This window comes from Aquarana catesbeiana, linkage group LG13 (assembly GCF_042186555.1).
Source record: "Aquarana catesbeiana isolate 2022-GZ linkage group LG13, ASM4218655v1, whole genome shotgun sequence".
NCBI lineage: Eukaryota > Metazoa > Chordata > Amphibia > Anura > Ranidae > Aquarana > Aquarana catesbeiana.
The window spans coordinates 82,796,474-82,821,664 of NC_133336.1; the positions used below are offsets into that span (position 1 = coordinate 82,796,474).

The 25,191-nt window shown below is 40.6% G+C and overlaps 1 protein-coding gene across 5 annotated transcripts in view; it reads right to left on the reverse strand.

The window, feature by feature from the left end:
* SIPA1L1 (signal induced proliferation associated 1 like 1) overlaps positions 1-25,191 on the reverse strand; it is a 522,698-nt gene that overhangs the window by 401,198 nt on the left and 96,309 nt on the right. For all 5 annotated transcript variants that reach the window (XM_073608614.1, XM_073608616.1, XM_073608618.1 and 2 more), the window contains exon 2: positions 6,049-6,141. The gene's annotated coding sequence lies outside the window, so the exon portion shown is untranslated. The remainder of the gene's footprint in view (positions 1-6,048; positions 6,142-25,191) is intronic.

Sequence of the window (25,191 nt, forward strand, 5' to 3'; positions counted from 1 at the left end):
CCTAGCAAAATGGTGACGTGTTATTTATATATATATATATATATATATATATATATATACATACACACACACACATATACATATATATGATTTGCCTGTGTCTTAAGGAGGCATAGATGGCAGAAGATGCCACACTTCTTCAGCTGTTGCTGTACTGGTGTAAAGTTTAATGAAACCATCATCAGGATGCAACACAATTGCTCATAACCAACCCCCCCTCCCCCTTCCTGACTCTATGAACAATATCAATTACACTGTAGAGCACACATGAGATTAAAGGTCTATGAAATGTTCAGCAGATCATTTCCTGATATTTATATGAGCTGAAAATAGTATGCATTCTTGAGTGATGTCCAATATCTTGCTGCTCCTAGAAGATGATTCTATAAAGTGGTATATTTATATCCACAATTTGCTCTGTTATACTCTGCTCAGCTACGCATCCTATTTATATAAGGTGGTTCTTGGTATGGGATAGAGAGCTTTGTGACTGAAGGAAAGCAAGTCATGTGACTGACAGTTCATGTAACCAGGCCCTCATCCCTGCACAGATATGCGATTTTTAAATGTGGAGTGCTTTTCTTTATAGCAGTGGTATGGCTGAGACAGAGACACAAAAACTCACAGAACTTCCACCAAGTCACTGAGAGCTTCCTTTGGGGGCAGATCTAAAAATCTCTATCTCTGAATTTATTTAAAAAAAAAAAGTATGGAAGAGGAAGCTTGTAAAAATGTAAATAAGATAAAATAACCAAAACTGTGAACTCATTGAACGTCCCTAAAGTGAAAGGCTACATAAAAGTCTGCTTTAAAAAAGCTATTTACACGTATCTTTTTACCAGTAGTATACTAGTGTATAGCATGCTGTGGTAGAATGCAGACATTCTGCAATTTATGGCAGAGCAGTGTGCTGTATTGCACTGTAATTTAAGGCATCACATCACCTCGTGCTGCCCTACATTGCAGTGAATGAAGTGTACATTTTTTATACTTAGCATAAAGTTTATTGAAAAAAAAAAAAAGGGAGCCGTGAGAGGCGCTGAATCACGTACCACACTGCACACTACTGTAGCTGGCAACACAGAGGGGCTGGAGAGGTGAATCGCTTTGGCTGTTCTGCATTGTGGTGTGAATTCACCCTTTAAGCAGACTTATATGTAGCCTTTAATTCCACTTGGTTTCAGCCTTGAAATAAACTATTCTCTAAATTTCAAGGGCTTTATAACAATTCTCTATTATCTTCAAGCTATAAACGTCTAGGTCTTCTATGATGTTGACATTTTGTTAACATATTAAATCACAAGGAATGCCTGTGACACATTCACTGCAGTTACATCCTAGTAAATCCAAGTATATTTTACAGTTGCAGCAACTTACCAAGTTATATAAATGATGTATTATACTCACAAGTTAATATTAAGTTGGAATATAATCACCTTTCAACAGACAATTATACTATTCAATTTTACTATCCTATAATGTATATTCTAACCAGCACCCAATAAAATGGCATTCCAATTAATGGATGCCTAGAGAAAAAGATAAATATTATAATGGCCACCTTTGTTATAAAGCCTCAAATTAACATGGCTTCAACAGCCCTAGTCATCATTTCTATCAAAGCCTTCAATAAAAAGTGTTGATATACAAAAACACAGTCACTTCCACTCTTCTGAGCTGTGGAATAAGAGATGTCAGATGAAATGGTGGTGTGAAAGGTATATATGGTATCCCAAAACTAGGTGGATGCTGCCTTCCTCAGATCATGTAATCTAAAAGGAGCTACAAGTAGTTCAATAAAAAGCGTATGCAAATCTGTACAAAAAAAGGATTCAGGGGCAGGAGAGACACAGAAATGTTCTTACTACTTTAACCAGAAAACCCATCTATGAAATACGTTGCCATGTGTATAATCCCTTTGTGGCTTTAGGCCTCGTTCACACCAGATGCAGTCCAATGCAAATTTTATTCTCTGTCAAAAAAGCATGGACAGTGTTTAACATGGATTCAATTGGCCATAGCTCACACACATGCAGTGCATTCCAGTGCAGTCAACAAAAGTAGAACATGGTGCACCTTTTCTGTATTGAACGCATTGGGAACATGGCAAAATGCAAGCGCATTGGAATGCACAAAAAATGCGCCAGAATGCACATGTTCCGAGATAAAGAAAGGGGGGAAAAAAAAAATGAAAAACCCCACTGAAACGCATAAAAACGCACAAGAAGTCATCAAAAACATGCATGCAGAAACACATCCAGAATGCAGAAATTGTGGTGTGAACCGGCCCGTACACACCAATGTAGCGCTAATGTCTGCAGTATGCACATATTAGGGGATGCCGTGTATGCCTGATTTAATATAACTCCATATGCAAAGAGCTTTTGTCTTCATACAGCTTCAAGATTGCTGTATCATGCAAATTAACAGATTATTTTAAAGTGGTTCTAAAGCCTTAAGGTTTTTCACCTTAATGCATTCTATTCTATATTCTTACCTGAGCCCGATCCGATTCAGCAATGTGCAGGAGAGCAGTGGCTCCCACCGCTGTCTCCCTCATCATTTGGCAGATTGATAGCTACAGGAGCCATTGGCTCCCGCTGCTGTCAATCAAATGCTGTGATACGGGGGGCAGGGCCGAGTCCCACTGTCTGTATCAATGGATGCAGCAGCGGAGTTCGGGAGCGGGCACGCACAGGTGACCCCATGGAAAGCGGCTTTCCGTGGGGATACCCGCTAAAGAGAAGAGGCCTGGAGCACTGGCAGGGGGGCCCAGAAGAAGAAGATCTGGGCTGCTCTGTGCAAAAGCATTGAATAGAGCAGGTAAGTATAGATATGTTTGTTATTTTAATTAAAAAAAAACACCAAAGGTTTAATATCACTTTAAGGATGGCTACATCAGGGGCAGACAAAATTCAGCTTTCCAGCAGACAAGCCCCATGAGATACCGCAAGACTTTCTCAGGAGGTCAGCATAATATGATTGGTAGTTTCACAACAGGTGAAGGGTCGAAATTTGCCTATCCCTAGTATACATGAAGGATTCTTCCAGGTTACCACATGCAACCAAATGTACACACACAGAGAAAGAGCTGATCTAACCTTCTACTGCCAGTAAATGAGTAGATAGAATAAACACTGTCATTAATAAGATACCTAGAAATTAAAGACTATTTACATTGGACCTGAGCCCCAAAAGGTAAAGATTTGCTATAGACAACTTTTAAAGAGAAGTTTATTGTGCCTAAGCAGTGAATTTTACATGTTTGAATCCTTCCTGAATAGCAATGCACATCCTGGTATGCAAGGTTTTTACAGTCACATAGCTGTACAATGCAGATCAAAGACACAGCTTTCCACCAAAACCTTTCTACCAATAAGGCCACAGAGACACAATGTGGAATAAGGTTAGTAAGGGGGGAAGATCAGCTTCAGGGAGATGACAGGCAATATTGGTGACTAATCCTTTGTTTTCATTTTTTTTTGTTGGGCAAAACATAATTTCGGTTATTCTTTAAAGGCTACAGTAAGTTCACCTTTAGTAACATGTAACATCTGTATTAAGGGTGTAACATGTAACATGTTACTATGCATCCAGAAAACCAGAAATGTCCAGAAATGAAGCCTGTTTTTTCTGCAGTCATCTTTTTTTTTAGAATATAGTATATAATGCTGTGTATCAAATCAAGTACAAATATCTTCCGTTTGTGTGATGGTTCCTATACACTCCTTGCTATTTCCCAGCATAATACTGGCATAGAGTATCTCACAAAAGTGAGTACACCCCTTGCATTTTTGTAAATATTTTATTATAACTTTTCATGTGACAACACTGAAGATATGACACTTTGCTACAATGTAAAGTATTGAGTGTACAGCTTGTATAACAGTGTAAATTTGCGGCCCCCTCAAAATAACTGAACACACAGACATTAATGTCTAAACCGCTGGCAAAAAAGTGAATACACCCCTAAGTGAAAATGTCCAAATTGGGCCCATAGTGTCAATATTTTGTGTGACCAACCTTCATTTTCCAGCACTGCCTTAACCCTCTTGGGCATGGAGTTCACCAGAGCTTCACAGGTTGCCACTGGAGTCCTCTTCCACGCCTCCATGATGACATCACGGAGCTGGTGAATGTTAGAGACCTTGCGCTCCACCCTCCACCTTCCATTAGAAGATGCCCCACAGATGCTCAATAGGGTTTAGGTCTAGAAACATGCTTGGCCAGTCCATCACCTTTACCCTCAGCTTCTTTAGCAAGGCAGTGGTCATCTTGGAGGTGTGTTTGGGGCCATTATGTTGGAATACTGCCCTGCGGCCCAGTCTCTGAAGGGAGGGGATCGTGGTCTGCTTCAGTATATCACAGTACATGTCGGCATTCATGGTTCCCTCAGTGAACTGCAGCTCTCCAGTGCCGGCAGCATTCATGAAGCCCCAGACCATGACACTCCCACCACCATGCTTGACTTTAGGCAAGACACACTTGTCTTTGTACTCCTAACCTGGTTGACCAAATAAGTTTATCTTGGTCTCATCAGACCACAGGACGTGGTTCCAGTAATCCATATCCTTAGTCTGCAAAATGTTTGCAGGCTTTCTTGTGCATCATCTTTAGAAGAGGCTTCCTTCTGGGACAACAGCCATGCAGACCAATTTGATGCAGTGTGTGGCGTATGGTCTGAGCACTGACAGGCTGACCCCCACCCCACCCTTTTAACCTCTGCAGCAACTCTGGCAGCACTCATATGTCTATTTCCCAAAGACAACCTCTGGATATGACACTGAGCACATACAATCAACTTCTTTGGTCGGCCATGGCGAGGCCTGTGGAACCTGTCCTGTTAAACCGCAGCATGGTCTTGGCCACAGTGCTGCAGCTCAGTTTCAGGGTCTTGTCAATCTTCTTATAGCCTAAGCCAGGGATATGCAATTAGCGGACCTCCAGCTGTTGCAGAACTACAAGTCCCATGAGGCAGAGCAAGACTCTGACAGCCACAAGCATGACACCCAGAGGCAGAGGGATGATGGGAATTGTAGTTTTGCAACAGCTGGAGGTCCGCTAACTGCATATTACTGGCCTAGGCCATCTTTATGTAGAGCAACAATTCTTTTTTCAGATCCTCAGAATTCTTTGCCATGAGGTGCCAAGGTGAACTTCCAGTGACCAGTCAGAGAGAGAGCGATAACACCAAATTTAACACACCTGCTCCCCATTCACACCTGAGACCTTGTAACACTAACGAGTAACATGAAACCGGGAAGGGAAATGGCTATTTGAGCCCAATTTGGACATTTCCATTTAGGGGTGTACTCACTTTTGTTGCCAGAGGTTTCACATTAATGGCTGTGTGTCGAGTTATTTTGAGGGGACAGCAAATTTACACTGTTATGCAAGCTGTACACTCACTACTTTACATTGTAGCAAAGTGTCATTTCTTCAGTGTTGTTACATGAAAAGATATAATAAAATATTTACAAAAATGTGAGGGATGTACTCATTTTTGTGAGATACTGTATATCACAAGCTAAAATTACATATTATAAATCTGTCAGACAAGCAATAAACCTACCAAGGAATCCTGAATGCTTATGCATTTAAGTACCTTATACCATAATATCCTAAAATTATGAAACATACAACCCCAATTTAGATTTTGTGTTTATGGTTGGGCATATCTGTGTTACAAAACATACAGTTAACAATATTGTACATTCCTTTAACTTTATTTATTGGAAGGCCCTGTGCATCCCAATCCATATAAAATAACCACTGATCTTCATAGATATTGCATGAAGTCAGGCAGCCAAGATTCTATAATGTGTTATGTTCATTAAAACTTTAACCACGGATCCAGATACATATATACATTTTAGTAACATGTCATTTTTTTTTCTTTGTAACATAACAAGCCTAAGGCGAGAGAACCATAACATGCTATAAACTGTAATTGCAAATGAATAAACTGTACATGCATTTCATACATTTAGCCATAAGCAGTGGTACGGTTGTTATTTCTCTTCCCTGACCTGAATAAAATTGGCTTACCTGCTATAACATCATGTTTCTGGATGTTCACTTTGATATGTGCTACTTCTGCTTAGAATCTCAAACGTCTGCACGAAGCCCCATTACCAGGCCCTAGAGAAATAAAACAAAGCCATTGCTTTATTAAACACTCCAGCATTCTGCAGCATTTGTGCTTAATATCACTTTTAAGGGACCATAGTAAACTGTGCTCCATCACACCAGATCTGTCTGGGCAGGAAAGGGCAGTTCCCATCATTACTTAAATGAGATACAGGATATTACAGAGCCACTGGCACATCATCAGTATCTTTACACATGGGCTAATTGTACGTAGGAGTGCAGCTACGTATATATCACTGTGCAATGAAAAGTTATTAAACCATCAATATGATTAGCCCTTAAGTTATTAAATCATGCAGTATTGAGGGCATGAGAAAAGTTTTAATAAGCAGAGAAAAACTGTCAAATCATCTATTTTTCCTTAATGCAGTTTGCCAATCCTAGGATAAAAGACAAGACAAGTCAAATCCTTCATATCAAATATAAACTGCCTTATCCTGCTTCATGGCTTCACAATCCCCTACTAGCTGCTACCGGTTTAATGAATACTTTTAATGCACAGTTGGGATATATCCCTAAAGCAGAACTTCACTGCATCTAAGCACCACAAACCAAAAACGCTATTTAATTCATTTCTACAATTCAAAGAAAACTCCCCCATCCATGCATGTCTCTGTGCTTTATTTTGGTGAGAAATCTCCTTGAAAAACAACCCCTACCATTTCTGGCAGTGGCCATCTTGAGTAAGGGCAAATTGTAGCATTTACTTCCTGCCCTTAGCTCATGTATGCATGCAGGAGAGAGTGCTTAGCTGAGAAAACCCCTCCCCCCCTTCTGAAGTCTCCTGGAATGTTTGACATCACTTTCCTAGGCAGAAAACCAGAAAGTAACCGAAGAAATGTAATAAACAAAAAAGTTTAAAACAAGTAATTATTATATACTTTCCTATCTATTTACCAATGCTAGATACATGAGGATGATTAAAAATAATCAATGTTGATTCGGTGAGTGAAGTTCCACTTTAAAAGACATGTTTCGACTTAGACTCCCTACACCCATAAACCAACCCTAAGAAACCTCCTCACACAGATGACAGCGATGGTGGCAGCCTGCTGACATGTATACATCATCCACCCAGAACTGTTCTCAGTGCTGTCTGTGCTGGCACTTTATCTCACCATAGATTTGAATGGGTTGTGCCCAGATTGTTGGAGAATGCACCATAAGGCCTCATGCACACTGGACGTTAAAATAACGTTATAAAAACACCATTAGCTTTGCAGTGAGTTTTTCAAAGTTTTTCAATGTTTTTGAAATAGAGGTTTTTAGCGTTTTTTTTTTTTTTTTGTTCTTTTTTTTCAAAAGATCAGAAACGTCAAAAAAAGCTGGCGAGTCACGTTTTTTTTTCAATGTTTTTGAAATAGAGGTTTTTAGCGTTTTTTTTTTTCAAAAGATCAAAAACGTCAAAAAAAGCTGGCGAGTCACGTTTTTTGAGCATTTATCTGCGTTTGTCAGCATTTTTTGACAGAGTGTTTTTACAGCTGAAAACAACTGAAAAATTCTTCTCAGAACCCACTAGTTTTGGGTTTTTTTAAAGCTAAAAACTGCTGATAACAGCCTATGTGTGCATGGACACATACGATAACATGATGGGGAGTTTATTGACTGTAGAAAAAAAAGTCTGAAGCCAAAAACAGCTGCTGTAAAAACGTCCAAAAACATCCAGTGTGCATGAGGCCTAAGGCTGTAAAGCTAGTACTGACACCAGGAAAAAAAGCGGCGTTAAAAATGCAAATTTTTTTTTCCGCAATTTGCATTGGCATCAATCCACGTTTAGCCGATCTAGCTTTTAGCTGCGTTTCTCAGTCTCTATTCAAAATCAATGGTTCCCTGTGGGAGCCCATTGATTTGAATAGAAGTCGCACCAGAAGTCGGATCAAGATGATCTGACTTGCGGTGCGACTTGTGTGCTGAGAATCTTGAAAGGAAACCCGCCAAAATGTAAAAAAAAAAAAAAAATTGTGTGTCAGCCCCCCCCCCCCCCCCCAAGACGATACCAGACCCTTCCGTCTGGTATGGAAAAAAAAAAATATGGCATGGGGGTTCCCCCAAGATCCATACCAGACATTTATCCGAGCATGCAGCCTGGAAGGTCAGGAAAGGGGGGGGGGGTAGACGAGCGAGCGCCTGAAGAGGAGTCCAGGGCACCGGCCGGATGCCCACAGACAGCCCGTCCTGCTGGTGCACTACAGCGATGGGGGATGACGCGATCACGTCGCTCCGTTCCCAGTCGTTTAACACTTCGATTTTACATGTGCGTGTTTACATTTTTTACTTAATAAAACCATATGATTTTATATTGGAGTTCTCTTTTTCGCTTATGGTTAACCTTGCTGCCGAGAGTTTGACGCCCTGCTATTGTGCTGCTGATCCATCTGACATCCTGGCCCCCATTATTCCATCGGAGCATTACTATCCGGTCCCTTGATGGTGGTTCGGAACAATCATTTAACAGCCTATCCAGACCCTCTGTAGTGGGGGGTCATGGGTTTCTGGTAAGCGGCCAGTATCTCTATTTGTGGTGGTGGATCTAACACCTTATTTTCAATCATCCAGATTGTTCACATTTCAATCAACACTTGGGTGACCTATCCAATTTATTGTATGGACTTTAACATAGCATTTTATAATTTGCACTATTGCACATGAAAAAGCACTTTTGTACGTTTATTCAAATGCATATGCTTAGTGATGTGTATTATATGCATGTTTTATATACCTTTCACGAGGTTTTGCACTGTATGATGGCTGGTTGTCATTCATATAATTTGTTTCATTAGCACAGTTCCATTTTTTTCTGTTTATCTTAGGTTTGTATTACACATAGGAATTTGCAGCTCTATTTTTTGTTTAAACATTTTACCTATGCGCAGTTTTTCTTTCTTTTTTTTTCTAGATTGATTTCAGCCTAGACAAGTGCTCAGGCCTAATATTCAGTCACATGAAGAAGCAGCTTTTGAAAATCCCTGCACATCCCTGGACATTTAACATGAACACAGGTCCAGCTCCTCACTTCACAGGACAGTAAAAACAGGCTCTTTGTATTCATAACTGAACTTAATTTAGAGATTTACTTTCACTGCTAACAGCACCAGCAAAACCAAACTGCTCACTTCATTGTCTAGTCAGATTTTCGAGTATATATATTTTTTTAATTTCCAGTAAATTAAAGTTATATTATTATAGTTAATAAAGTGGCCCTGACAGTATAATGTAAGATCCATTCAAATTGCACGGACCCCTCGTCCTTTACAAATTAGAAAAAAGAAAAAAAAATTATATATGTATATAATATTATTGGAAAGTTTCCTGGGGAACGCAAAGCAGGCAAAACCTCTCAAAAACACACTCTAGTCCACTAAAAGTGTCTTCTCACAAGAGCTGGGCTGCTCTGTATTCCCTAAGATCTACCTCGAAGGATTGTAATGTCATCTTCGCCTAAGCACCATGGCTGGAAGACAGAGGTAAGAACGAACCCTAACTTTTTTTCTTTAAGGCCAATTTACACCCTATGCTTTGCAGCAATGCGCATGTTATAGCAAAGTCTGTTACATGCGTTGACTTACTGCAGTGCCATTCATTTAGAATAGCATGAGAACACACTGAGGCAATGCACATAAGTTGGAATTCAATAGGCACTGACATGAATACAGGCTTTTGCTACTTCTATGGTTGGCTATACGCCCCACCTGTAGCACCTTGGGTGTGGGCAAATTAAGTGAATTTTTCACTAGCCATGTGTACTTTACACAAACGCCCATGTGCATGAGGTCTAAATGTTCAAGTACAAATACTAAGGCCTTCTTTTTGACACTGTATGTCTGTGGTGAGCTCCACAGGAACTGAAACGGGGGTTTAATATAACTTTGGTAAGAACAGTGCAAGCAATACACTCAAGAATAACTGTGGCAGTTAAAGGACGTTGAGGAGAACCCATTAGGGGTAGGCTGGACTAGGCCATCAGGGCTTGAACTAATGCTATACTACAAGCCTTCACAGTTTACTGTATTACAAATATTGTGTAATATATGCAGCAACTTTAATTGTTATGTTTCTAATTGATAAAATAATAAACATTTATTGACAAAAAGAAGGACGTTGAGGAGTCTACGTTCCCCTGCTATCCACTATACAGCTACCCAAACCTAGCCACACTTTCCACCAAGCTCCTCTCCTGACAGAACTCAAAATGCAAAATCAGGTAACCAACATAAACGCAGTAAAAGGGATCACAGAAAGCTTCCCGACATGTTAGTATCTAGGCAGCTAGCCACAGTAACTTTTTTCATTATATTTCTATCTACTCTTTTTTTGATACTTCGGGCTCAATACACACCAGGATAAGGATCCACTTTCAAAAGTATGACAGTTATTTTTAGTCAAGGCCCAAAAAATTTGAAAATAAAAGTCACGAGTATTTTGCAATTCGGAATTGCTATTAAAAATAAGTTTGTTTACAAAGCAACTAAATGATATTCAACCTGAGACCTTCAGGAGGCCAGCAGACAACACACACTTGGGCAAGCCTCTATAGCAGAGGTGCTCAACCTTTTGAAGGGCAAAGGTAACTTTTTTGTAGACCAGCATAAGATCAGATGTAACTGCTCCTACCTCACTAACCACATTGGGTCTCAGGGAGCATACATTTGATATTTTTGGGCTAAAATACTGCAGTTGCATAGACTTTTCTATGCTACCAGTTTAAAAGACAAGCAGGCAAAATGTCATCTTTCAGTGATAAATATATTAGTGATTATATATATATATATATATATATATATATATTAGTGATTATATATATATATATATATATATATATATATATATATATATATATATATATATATATATATATATATATATATATATATATATACACACACACACACACACACAGGTAAAAGCCAGTAAATTAGAATATTTTGAAAAACTTGATTTATTTCAGTAATTGCATTCAAAAGGTGTAACTTGTACATTATATTTATTCATTGCACACAGACTGATGCATTCAAATGTTTATTTCATTTAATTTTGATGATTTGAAGTGGCAACAAATGAAAATCCAAAATTCCGTGTGTCACAAAATTAGATTATTACTTAAGGCTAATACAAAAAAGGGATTTTTTAGAAATGTTGGCCAACTGAAAAGTATGAAAATGAAAAATATGAGCATGTACAATACTCAATACTTGGTTGGAGCTCCTTTTGCCTCAATTACTGCATTAATGCGGCGTGGCATGGAGTCGATGAGTTTCTGGCACTGCTCAGGTGTTATGAGAGCCCAGGTTGCTCTGATAGTGGCCTTCAACTCTTCTGCGTTGTTGGGTCTGGCATTCTGCATCTTCCTTTTCACAATACCCCACAGATTTTCTATGGGGCTAAGGTCAGGGGAGTTGGCTGGCCAATTTAGAACAGAAATACCATGGTCCGTAAACCAGGCACGGGTAGATTTTGCGCTGTGTGCAGGCGCCAAGTCCTGTTGGAACCTGAAATCTCCATCTCCATAGAGCAGGTCAGCAGCAGGAAGCATGAAGTGCTCTAAAACTTGCTGGTAGACGGCTGCGTTGACCCTGGATCTCAGGAAACAGAGTGGACCGACACCAGCAGATGACATGGCACCCCAAACCATCACTGATGGTGGAAACTTTACACTAGACTTCAGGCAACGTGGATCCTGTGCCTCTCCTGTCTTCCTCCAGACTCTGGGACCTCGATTTCCAAAGGAAATGCAAAATTTGCTTTCGTCAGAAAACATGACTTTGGACCACTCAGCAGCAGTCCAGCTCTTTTTTTCCTTAGCCCAGGTGAGACGGTTTTCGCGCTGTTTCTTGGTCAACAGTGGCTTGACACGAGGTATGCGGCAGTTGAAACCCATGTCTTTCAAGCGTCTCTTGGTGGTGGATCTTGAAGCACTGACTCCAGCAGCTGTCCACTCCTTGTGAATCTCCCCCACATTTTTGAATGGGTTTTTTTTCACAATCTTGACTAGGGCGCGGTGATCCCTATCGCTTGTACACTTTTTCTGACCACAGTTTTTCCTTCCCTTTGCCTCTCTATTAATGTGTTTGGACACAGAGCTCTGAGAACAGCCAGCCTCTTCAGCAATAACCTTTTGTGTCTTTCCCTCCTTGTGCAATGTGTCGATGGTCGCCTTTTGGACAGCTGTCAAATCTGAAGTCTTCCCCATGTTTGTGTAGGCTTCAGAACTGGACTGAGAGACCATTTAAAGCCCTTTGCAGGTGTTTTGAGTTAATCAGCTGATTAGTTTGTGGCACCAGGTGTCTTCAAAATTTAACCCTTACACAATATTCTAATTTTGTGACACACGGAATTTTGGATTTTCATTTGTTGCCACTTCAAATCATCAAAATTAAATGAAATAAACATTTGAATGCATCAGTCTGTGTGCAATGAATAAATATAATGTACAAGTTACACCTTTTGAATGCAATTACTAAAATAAATCAAGTTTTTCAAAATATTCTAATTTACTGGCTTTTACCTGTATGTTTCAGTGATAAATATATTGGGAATGCCTGTTTTCTGCCTCTAAATGGTAACCGGACGTGGGCCACAATGAAATTAAATGGTTCAGAATTTCGAAATTTTTATTTTAAATAGCATATTGAAGATTTTAAACAATCAGGATCATTATTTTCCTTGGGATCAATACCTGTTGGAGGTTTACTCACTATTACATCTGGATGTGGTGCACTTTCTGAAAGCGCACGAAAATTCCTGCATTCAGGAAACTCACCAAGCTCACCAAACCCGCAGGATATAATAGAAGTTTATGGCTCAGTGCAGCTAACCCACAGGAAAGAAGCAGGTGCACTGTACTGCACTTGTGGATCAGTGTGAAAGCAGCCTAATAGTTAACCCTGTTATAGGCACTAATATGCCCACCGCAAAAGATTATGCCCAGTATGTGTGTTGTTTAATACGCTGACCTTCCTTTCCTCTTGCAGCTGCTGTTGGAATCACTATCGAGGCTGCTAGAGAGAATTAAAAGCAGAGTTCACTTGGTATCACTCTGCCAGGGACATTAGCCGGCACTATAGAGAAAGCTTCAGTGGCTCCTGCTCCCTAGGCGGCCGCCTGCTTCCTCTGCTGCCAGCGCTGGCTCACTGCACTCTGATGCTCTGGGATGGTGGGTAAGCAAGCCCAGATTGTTATCAAAGGGTTGCCAACCCCAGGCATGCCCATCCCTGGTTTGAGGTTGTGGGCTACTGGTTCAGCACCCCTGCTCTGTAGCAAAATGGAGATTTTTGTGCTTCAAAAGTACCATTTCAAATTCAGCTCTACAAAACAAATTAGCTTGTCAAGATTTTAAAAAAGTGTTAATGTAATTATTGTTGTGAAGTACGGTAGCATGATCATTTTCAGGTGTGGACACTAACTATACTCCATAGATTCCTTCAAGCACAAAATCTGCCTACACAAAATGAGGAGGAGGGTGAATGCCATAGAATCCAGGCAACTGGAGATGTAGGTGTTGCAAAGGAAATAATCCAAGAAATAGTTTAACTTTTTCCAAGCCAGCAGTAAAAGAGAACATTTCAAGATTTGCTGTATGCACGCTCTTCATGACGATAATTAGACCGCTAAAAATACACTGAACGGCTGGGTTCTGTCAGAGTATTGAAAGGCCCGGATGTGCAAAGCTTATTGAGCTATTAATTGATCACAGAATGTTATAATGCAGCTCGGTATTGTATGCAATACATATTCGAAAACAATAAAAGAGAAGGCTGGATACATTCAAGCAAAAGAAAATGTACAAACCTATTTACAGCAATGCAATGTTGTATTTCAAAAATGGATATAATCAATCTCATCTTTCCAAAGCTTTAAAGGAGAAATCTGGGTCAACTACCACCAGTAAATATAAGCAATAGACAAAAGGAGATGATCCGAGTGGCTCTAAGATATCATGAGCTTTATCCCGTTTAGTGAAATATAAACAATGTATCTGAAGGAAGCCGCATATAAATGGTTTCATTACAGAATCAAATTATATTGTCTGCAAGATCTACCTGAAGCCACCAATTTACTGATCCAGCTACACGCTGCTACCAGTGGGAGGATTTTGGACCCGTTTAATCTAAATGCTAGGTGGAAATAGACTTATTTCAGGCAAACCGAACAAGCCAAGGCAAAAAGGAGATACAAATGAAGCCGCATGCACACTGTATTCTCTATAAATCCTTTTCTCCTACAGGAGTTTAAACAGCAGAAAAACGTGTTAAAAGCGCATTCACATGTCTGGTGTTAATGCATTCTATTGGCAAGAATTGTAATTCATTCTGGCCATTAGAATGCATTAATGTGCGAACACACAAACACGCATGAGCCTATATGTCCAAAAGCTCTGCTCCTGCAAGCAACTTTGGTGGGGTTTTTTGTCTCTAAACGCCTATAGTGTGCATGGACAAGTAGCCTAACAGAGAGGCATTTAGAGGCAGAGAACAGGCATTCACAATATATTTATCACTGAAAGCTGACATTTCGCCTGCTTGCCTTTTAAATAGTGGTAGCATAGAAAAGTCTATACAGCTGTAGGATCTTAGCCCAAAAATATCAAATGTATGCTCCCCAAGACCCAAGGTCAGTGAGGTATGAGCAGGTACATCTGATCCTACACTGGTCTACAAAAAAGAAAGACTAGGACTCATTCACAGGAATTTTCCAACAATGCAGGAAATCTCTGTGTAATAAGTGCTTCCGACTATGAGGTGGGACAAGCCATTGCCATATACTAAGTTAGATGTAGCATGACTGTCACGGAGAGCATCATTTGCCTGTTTTCTGGCCACCCTAAGGTATGTACTTTCTGTAGTACACCAGCCATGTACCCTTATAAAATGGAAAAGTGCATGTTTGTGTCTGTCAGGTAGGTAAATTTGACCCATTTTCTACTTCCCAGTCCCATACTAATGGATAATTAAGGGATAGATGAAGGTAACATCTTTGGCTGACCCGTACATCCATTACAACTTAGATAAGAGTTTGTAAATGTTTATATACACTAAAACAAGAACCTGCTGGTTTTTGTAAAGAATGTAGTCTCCATGGGTCATACATCACATGGGAATGTACTGTTGATATAAGCCTGCCAAAATAGTCTGGATGTGTTTTATTTAGAGAAACTGGAAATTAATTTTCCCATATGTATTGCAAACCACTCTTTATTGGAATTACTTTCAGGAGTTTTGAATTAAGTAGTTGTGAATTAAATTGCAGCTTGGTAGATGAATATCAAAATTCATATACGATAGGGTTAACAAATCTCAGATAAGTTTGAAATGTTGAATTATAGGTTTAATTCAGCAAGTATACAAAAACATTGAGCCACATTTTTTTACCATTTATCTTGCCCCTCTGGTTGGCCCAGTACTGTATATTGAAATAACAAAACTTTCATTCACACATCACATGATAAAGCACTATGTACACAGAATTGGTCATGTCTATGTTGCACTTTTCTAAAAGGTGTATATCAATTGCTTTGGATTCCAAGGACAGGACACCTGTTTATAGTGACAGTATGTGAAAAACCAATGAAAAAAAAAAAAAGGAATGTTGCCAATAGCAACCACTTCTTTCAGGATCCATAAATCAGGATTTTTAATTTACCTTTGGAGTAGATCAAAAGGCACAAACTATTTTTCATAAGACTCAGATATTCATGACTTATTGGGTTATGCTTCTACCTTCAGGTGAATAGACATTGGCCAAAACAAAAGACAGGAATCCCTGACCAGCCATAACTCCTCCTAGCTCGGCTAAGCTTCAATTTTGTAGAAAGCAATGGGGGCTCATAAGAAAGGAGAGGGATCTCTGATGTACTCCAAGAGGATAATTTTACAAGTAAACTAAATATCTTCATTTCTTATTTGTACATCTCAGAAAACAGAGGACTCAGATATTCACAACCACTTGAGATGTCCCAAAACACTGAACATGAGAGGTGGGCAGCACAGCAACAAGGCCAACATACCCCAAACACAAGAACAGGGGATAACCCCACTACAGGCTGCCTACACGACCTTCTGCCAAGAATAGAGAATCAACAGAGTAGTGAATATCTAAATGGTAAAACTACAAACCTGAATAACGAAAAGCTTGAGGCTGAATGGCACAGGGAGCATTGACACGCCTAGCGGAATGGGCCTTGCCCAGGAATGAGAAACCTTGCCCTTAATCCCACAGGGCTGAAAAATGAACCAAACTAATCCACCTAGAAATAGCGGATCAAGAGGCAGTCTGACCCTTGCAAGAGCCCTCAGGCAGAACAAACAAGAAATTAGACAAAAAAAAAAAAAGTAGACTTCAGATAACTGGAACAGCTCGAATAACATCCAAATACTGAAACATCTGTCCCTTAAAGCGGAGTTTCAGCCTCAAAAAACATTTTTTTTTTTAAAAGTCAGCAGCTACAAACACTGTAGCTGCTGACTTTTAATAAGGACACTTGCCTGTCCAGGGAGCCCGTGATATCAGCCCCCCGAAGCCCATCGGCTGGGGTGCAACCGCCGCCAGTGTAACTAAGGGAAACCAGCAGTCGAGCCTTCAGGCTTCACAGCCGGTTTCCTACTACGCATGTGTGAGTCGCATGGCACTTTAAGAATGGTCCCATTAGCTTCTGGGACACACACAGGTCCCAGAAGGCAGCGCGGAGAAAGGGCAGAGGCAGAAGAGGAAATGACGTACCTCCCCGCGGCAAGGCTGAGACGGAAGTTCACCTTTTTACTAGAGGTGCACATCTTCACTGGTCTCACGATTCAAATACGATTATCTGGTCAACGATTCGATACGATTCCACAATGCATCACGATTACGGACGATGGTTTCCATCAAAAAAAAAAATCAAGCATTTAGAAGAACTAAATTTGTTTAATTTTATCTGCTTTTAAAATTAAAAAAAAAAAAAAAAAAAAGAAGAGGATGACACTCCCTGCATATAGCAGGACAAGGACATGGAAAAGTCCAATATATGAGGGAGGAGTAGGAACTGAAGGATGGAAGAATCCATGAATAAGAAAGGGTCTGGGGATGGAGGAATCCATGGATAGAGAATGAAAGGCCCGGAGGAGTCTGGAGATGAAAACTGAAGGATGGAAGAGTCTGGGGATGGAGATGGAGGAATCCATGGATAGGAGCAGAAGGATGGAAGAGTCTAGGGATGGAGATGGAGGAATCAATGGATAGGAACAGAAGGATGGAAGAGTTCAAAGATAAAAATGGTGGTGGTGGTGAGGGGGGGGACTGAAGGATTGAAGAATCAAAGGGAGGATGTTAAGATGGTCATCATGGAGTCCTGCAATTGAGCAATATCAGAGGTGGAGGGTCCCCTGTGCTGTGCACATGGCAGGGTTGGGGGGGGGGGGGTGTCATAGTGCTTTCTATATAAACATTTTTTGTTAAAGTGGAATTCCACCCAAAAGTGAAACTTAAGTAGTCCTGACCCATTACATGCCACAACTGGCATGTCATTTTTTTTTGGGGGGGGGGGAGTGGGTACCTAGTTTTGACAGGTACCTGCTCCCACTTCCGCTTTGGCTGCCTAGGTGCCCCCTCCCTCCTTGCAATCTTCTGGGACACGTCATAGGTCCCAGAAGATTGCCTGGCCATTCAGGACAGCGCAGTGAGACACTCGCAATCGGCTGTGAAGCTGCAAGCTGTCACAGCCGGATGCCCACAGAAGTATTGCCAGCTCCGCAGACAGGCGGGGGGAGAGAACGGAGGGTTCGGGCGGCCACGTCGCTGGACCATGGGACAGGAGAGCGTCTATTAAAAAACAGCAGCTACACTTTTTGTAGCTGCTGACTTTAAACAAAAAAAAACAAGTGGAACTCCACTTTGCATTAAAAATAATTTCACTCACTTAAAAAGTGCACTAATCCGGTGCACTATATGGTACCAGGCATTCACAAACACTGCTGCTGGGAGGTCAGGAGGGATAGAATCCACAACTGACAAACAGCCCTGTGAAGTTCACTGTACTGTCTCTGTGCTGACAGTTCCCCTTGCACATTCCAGCACACTAGGAGTTAACACAGGTGAATGTGCAAACGCGGAAGCCGGGGAACTATCAGCACGGAGCGTGTAGGAGGTGTAAGTAGAATACAAACTCATATGTACTCTTACTGCTGTTAAAATAACTGTTTCTTAATAAATCCCATGTTACAATGCATTAAGTGTCTCACTGTATGTGCTTTTTAAAAAATATGTAGCTTCATACTGCATTCTTCAGTGTTTGTACACACCGTTCATGTGACTGCCTGGCCTGTCTCTCTCCTTACGTCTCTCCTGGCTTCAGCCCCGCCTGCTGATTGTAGCCATCAGATCAGAAGAGAGGCAGGCCGGGCTGAGAATTCCCTACTGATGTCAGGAGAGATGTGAGGAGAGGCGGGCCAGGCAGTCACATGAGCAGCGTGTACACACACTGAAAAATGCGGTACGAAGCTACATATTTTTTAAAAAGCACATACAGTGAGACACTTAATGGTTTGTAACATGGGATTAATTAAGACACAGTTATTTTAACAACTATACGCTCGGAGTGCTCTCCCAGGAGGGGCGGGGCAAGTTGGGATGACACCACCCGCCGATCGTTGTTTCTGGTCCCAGCATAGATGCTGCATCGGGGACACCCAAATCGCGATGCATTGATGCTGTGATAAATTTCAATACCTCTACTTTTTACTGCATAAAAAGGTAAAGAAAAAAAAAATGTATATCCAAAAACGAGGGCTGGTCTTTAGTTTAAGACCAAGTAGTAAAGTTGGCTGGAACTCAACTTTAAGCTAGGTACACACGATCATTTTTTTTTTTGTTCAACGCAGTGGGATGGACAAAAAAAAAAACCAGAGGAGTTCGCTGTACTAACTATGCAATGTTAGTATAGCGATCTTCCCACTGAGCTATTGTGTTCTGATATTACTATTCAATATAATGTTTAAGAAGCATAAACTAATGTCACTTATATTATGATTAGGCTGTTGACGAGCATAATTTGATACAGAGCAACTGCTAACTGAATTTTTAGTAATTCCTCGGTAAACCATTTGTTACCATTCTTACCACAGCACTTTTACATCTTTATTGCTCCTGGCATCTGCTCCCTAATTGTTGCGTTCCTGAACTTCTGGTCATTAAAGAAAAATAGTTAACAATGGATAGTGCAATCTCCAACCTGTCAGCTTGACAAAGGGAAGATCGGGTGGAGGAATGGGTGTTAAAGCAAACCTGGCCATTTCTTATCAAACTCCAAAAGAAAGTTCCCAAAAATTGAAGAGCTGGTATTCTCACCTTTCCAATGGTCCCATGTGTCCTCCCTTCCCTCTGTTCCAGTGTCGAAGCCTCTGTTAGGCTTCATACATTTCTGGAAGTATCAGATGCCTGAATCCCTCGCTGCACACTGTTTATAGCGCTGAAGTGAAACAATGCTAGAATATACAGGCCTTCAAAAGAGGCAAATATATCAGCTTTTCTATTAAAGGGTTTTTGGATTTTGATATGTAACCAATAGGGTTCCTTTTATGGAAGTGACAGGGTCACATTAAGGGGTGCCCATAAATGTTAAAGTCCTTATGATGTGCATGCATCCAACTAGCCTCAAGCACTAGCATTGTGCAGTTTGCTCCTAAACGTGAATTTTGCTCCTAAACGTGAACATTTTCTTGGCTGAACGCTTGTGTTTAGTCAATGGAGAGAAAAGGGAGAGGACAACAACAGCTCTGGTAGACAGTGACGCTTATGGGAATGAACAATAGCAATTGGGACAGGTCATTTAATTAGTAACAATCAATCCAGAGGACTAGTGGTCGGTTGGTAACTGTGCAAAGGACCTGCAGATATGATACTTTACTCAAACTTGTCGGAAAATGACTAGCATCACTTTTCTATAGGCGACTTACGTTTTTGTGAAAAGTGATGGCCCTTTTTTCTTTTCAAAGGTCATAAGGATCAGCAGATGTAGAATGAAACCAAAAACAGGCTTGGACCATAGTTATTTAAAACAGCTGGTATTTTCAGGATTTTTATTCCAGCATACAATTTAGAATTGGGTGACATCGCTGAAACACAGTTGCTAGGATACCTTATGACGCAGAGATTAGAACGAAATATACAGTAAAAGCAAAATAAAAAAAATGTTTCTGTTTAAATATATATGTTACGCTTCAACACTTGGAGGTTTCAATCGAATTCTGGAAAAAAAATGGCAGTACAAACGTGATGCAGGTTCCAACAAGATTACAGTAATTCTGCTACAGGAAGAGCAGCCGGAAAATCAAAGGAAGATAATGAATAGGTCAGTGTTACACAGCTGATCGGTGACCTTCTCTGTGCAGTACAGACTGTGGTGTAGTTGCAGCCAGCAGACATTCAGCCTACAGTATGTAAAAGGTGACTTTCAGCAACACATTTACATAAAGGCATGTAGGAAAAATAATTAACATGAAAGTACTTTGAAATTAAATGGCAGAGAGCAGATGGCAGCGTTATTAAATAGTAAAGTAGGCTTTTCAGTTAAGTTACAGTATGGTCAGTGAATTCAAGATTTACTATAGTTGGGATGCCATCGGATACCTATTTATGTAGTGCAATGTCTATGTGGGCAACAAAGAAACATTAATGGTACACTCTAGTCAAAAGTGAAAATTAAAGCGACATTAAACCCCAAACTGTAATAATCCTTAGATGTGGTGACTGTATTAGTTTTCATTTTTTCGGTTTCTCCCCTCTATTTTCACCTGGTGATCTGGCCAGTAACACATCACTTACATTAGAATTCCCCCACTCTGGATGAGGGCGCATAGGGGGGCACCTTTAGACAACAGCATGTCAGTCTGGGGGGGGGTGAATGTTAGACGTACTGGCAGGTTTAGATAAACTAACAAATTGATGCTATCTCCAACTATATTCATTGTTTTCTACTCCAGTTGTTCTCTCTTTCTGATTCTTGATGGTTACTATTTGGGGATTTACCAATGCATTGTACTTACCCATACAATAACATGGGTTATGCTTTGTATTTTGTAAAAGCTTTAATAAAAATGTATTGAAAGTGAAGTTGAACTTCAGCTCACACCTTTTAAGCAGTTACAGCAAACAGTTGTGTTCCTTTTGGGATAAACGTTTGATATGATAGAAACTGATCATTGTAAGCACCCCTGCCAGTAGTAAATGGTTTGTCTCAACCCTGTAACTGCTACATCTGCAGAACAACTTGTTCTGTTAAAAAAAAAAAAAAAAAAAAAAACTTACTGGCTGGATCACCAGGTGTAAACAAAGGCATGAGAGCCTAAAAAAGAAAATGAATGCAGCCACCACATCTAAGAATTTGTAAGCTGCAATATACAGGTTTTCTTTTGGGTTTAATACCACTTGCCGCCTTCCATATAGCAAAATGACGGCGGCAAAGTGGTTTCAATAACCTGACCGTACGTCATATGACATTGCCAGGATAATAAGCCGCTGTGCGCCCCCGGGGGCGTGCATCGCGGCAATCATTGTTGCAGTGTGTCATTCTGATACACTGCTACACCAATCTTGGTAACAGAGACTCTTTACCACGTGATCAGCCGTGTCCAATCACGGCTGATCACAGTGTAAACAGGAAGAGCCGTTGATCGGCTTTTCCTCACTCGTGTCTGTCAGACGCGAGTAGAGGAGAGCCGATCAACTGCTCCTCTGACAGGGGGGTCTGTGCTGATTGATCAGCGCAGCCCCCCCGAGGTGCCCACACTGGACCACCAGGGATGCCACTAGGACCACCAGGGATGTCACCACCAGGTATGCCACCCTAGACCACCAGGGATGCCAATCAGTGCCCACAATGGATGCCAGTGCCCACAATGGATGTCAGTGCCCACAATGGGCATCACTGATTGGCAGGCATTATTTTTTGGCACTGACTGGCATCCATCCGTACCATCAATTAGTGTATGCCACCTAACAGTGCCCATCTGTGCCGCCTTTCAGTGCCCATCAGTGCCACCTATGTGTACCCATCAGTGCTGCATATCAGTGCCACCTATCAGTGCCACCTCATCAGTGCCCGTCAGTGCAGCCCCATCAGTGAAGGAGAAAACTTACTTATTTACAAAAGTTTTGTAACAGAAAAAAAAAAAAAAAATTTTTTTTCTAAATTTTCGGTCTTTAATTTTGTTAGCAGAAAATAAAAATTCCAGAGATGATCAAATACCACCAAAAGAAAGCTCTATTTGTGGGAACAAAATGATAAAAATTTAGTTTGGGTACAATGTAGCATGACCGCACAATTGTCATTCAAAGTGTGAGAGCGCTGAAAGCTGAAAATTGGTCTGGGCAGGAAGGTGTATAAGTGCCTGGTATTGAAGAGGTTAAAATCTGAAAAGCATTACGAGAAGCCGAGCTTCATTTTGTCATCTAGGCAGAGGTGTTGTACACCAATCATTTTGCTGATAATCAAGTGAACCGAGTACCCCTTTGCTTCCATGTTAGTAAGGCTAGCTAGTTATTCCTAAACACAACTACTGCAGAGTCCTTTCCAACTAGAAAAAGATAGCTTCATTTTAATGAACTACAGAAAGGTACAGAATTTGGTGCTGATGCCCTGTAACACTATAGGTGTTACAAATGATATTTATGAATGACACATTATGAAAAATCCATGGCCTGTTACAATTAATGAGCTGTCATTTGATGTCCCGGTGTTCTTCGCAGCTAACTGATGCGATTCCTTTGTTTTTTTCACCTTGTGTCCAATACAGGTAATCTTCTTCACAAGACTCCCAACACAGAGCATTAGTGCGACTATACTAGTTGTCCAAGATTTTACCGTCAAACTAACTCTAATACTCACCTTGCTACCTTTACACCTGAAGCCCAACTCCACCCAAAACTTTCTATGTAGGCCTTAGCCACCGTTCACATTGGTGCAATTGAAAAGGTCAAATCGCATCTTAAATCGGAGCCTATTGCCGGCAAAAGGAGCGTCCCAATCGGTGCGGCGCCACCCGATTTCCAAAAGTAATTCCTGCACTACTTTTGGCGGGGGGCGATTTCAATAGACATCTGCGCATGAACGCGCACAGATGTCTTTCAAGTCGCCCCGGAAGTTGCGCTGAAATGCGGTTTTGAAATCGTGCAAGTTCATTTCAAAGCCGTGTTCATTGTGAACCAGGGATCGACTGATATTGTTTTTTTGGTGCCAATGCGATATCGATATTTCGGCCACCTCTCCTGCCGATAGCCGATATTTTTTGCCGATATTTTGTACATTTAAAATGTTTTTTTTTTACACTGTCATTTTAATTTTTTTTTGTTTTTATCACCGTTAGTGCTGTCACAAGGAATGTAAACATCCCTTGTGACAGTACTAGGCAGTGACAGGTACTCTTTATGAAGGGATCGGGGGTCTATAAGACCCCAAACCCCTCCTCTGCACTTCAAAGTATTCAAAACATCAAAATCAGCTTTTTGAATACTTTATTTTTTTTTTTAAACTGGCACCTTTAAGATGCCAGTAATCCGGGAAGTGATGTCATGACATCGCTTCCAGGTTACTAGATCCGAGACCCGAAATAAGCATAGGCTTTGTTCGGGTTCTCGGCCAGCCGGCGGACGTGCCAGCTGTTTGCTCAGGCCTCCCGGTGGAACGGGAGAGTAGGGAAAGGGGGGGGGGGGATCCCCTCCCGCTGCTTGTAATAACAGCCAAGCGGCTGCTGAGCCGCATCGGTTGTTATTACAATAAAGCCGACCGCCCGCTCTAAAGAATGGTACAACGGTAAAATGAAGCAATATCGGTCAGTTTTTTGACCGATATTTCTAAAAAAGCGAATATCGGCCACACTGATAATCGGTCGATCAATAGTGAGAACAAAGGCTAAGTGAAGAACTTGAAGCTGACAAGAAGGCAACAAGAAAATGGTCCTCCTTTGAGCAAAAAGATGAGGAAAGGACAAACACATCGTAATCCACTGCACCTGAGATAGGAGATGTGAAATGTGTAGCAGTACCTGCCTACTACAAGTATTAGAATGCCCCTAAAAGAAATACATTTAAAAAAAATATTTTAAAAACATGAGACATGCATTTAAATGTGACAACAACCTTTCATTCAGTGCGATGTTAGTTCACTTGGTACTATAACAACGTTGCCTTACTGTCCACTAAAAATCTTTCAGAGCTTATGACCTAAATTAATAGCAGAGATGTTTAGAGTATTACTCTAATCTTTTCAACCTTGTGTTCCAGCTGGTTGACAAGAGAGAAAAGCGGCAGACATGGCTAAAGAATACCAGAACCACTTCAATATCCCAATACTGGAAGATGTTTATTGGAAAGTCCAAGAAGGTGTATGCTTTCACTTAAAACTAAAATCTGTTTGACTCTAGGAGATATTAAAAAAGAGTTTCAATGTTTTTACATATTTATTGTGAAAACAATAACCTTGGTACAATTAGAACAATTGTATCAGACCTATTATACACCCGTAGGACTTTAAAATAGGCATATCAAATAGTCTGAGCTATTAAATTGAATACTGCACCAATACTAAAATACGAGTGCCATATAAATACTACAAAATCTCAAAGTGGAAATACACTGAGCACTAGAAACCAAAAATGCTATTTAATTCCTTTTTATTAGTCAAATCAAAAAACTCCCTTATCCATCCATGTCTCCATGCTTTATTTTGTTGAGAAATCACTTTGAAAAAACAAAAAACCCTAGCTTTGCTGGCCGTGGCCATCTTGGGTAAGGGCAGATGGATCATGTAGCATTTACTTCCTGGAATCCACCTGCCCTTTAGCTCAGGCATGCAAGGAGAGTGTGCTTAGCTCAGAAAACCCCTACTCCCCTACTGAAGAACCCTGGGATGTATGACATCATATGCCTTGGCATGAAAACCAGAAGGTAACAAGTAAAAAAAAAAAAAGTTTAAAAGTTTAAAAGCAGCAAATATGATATAGGTTCCTATCTATTTACTAATGCTAGCAGCATAAGGATTAAAATAGTCACTGTTGATTGAGAGAGTGAAGTTCCACT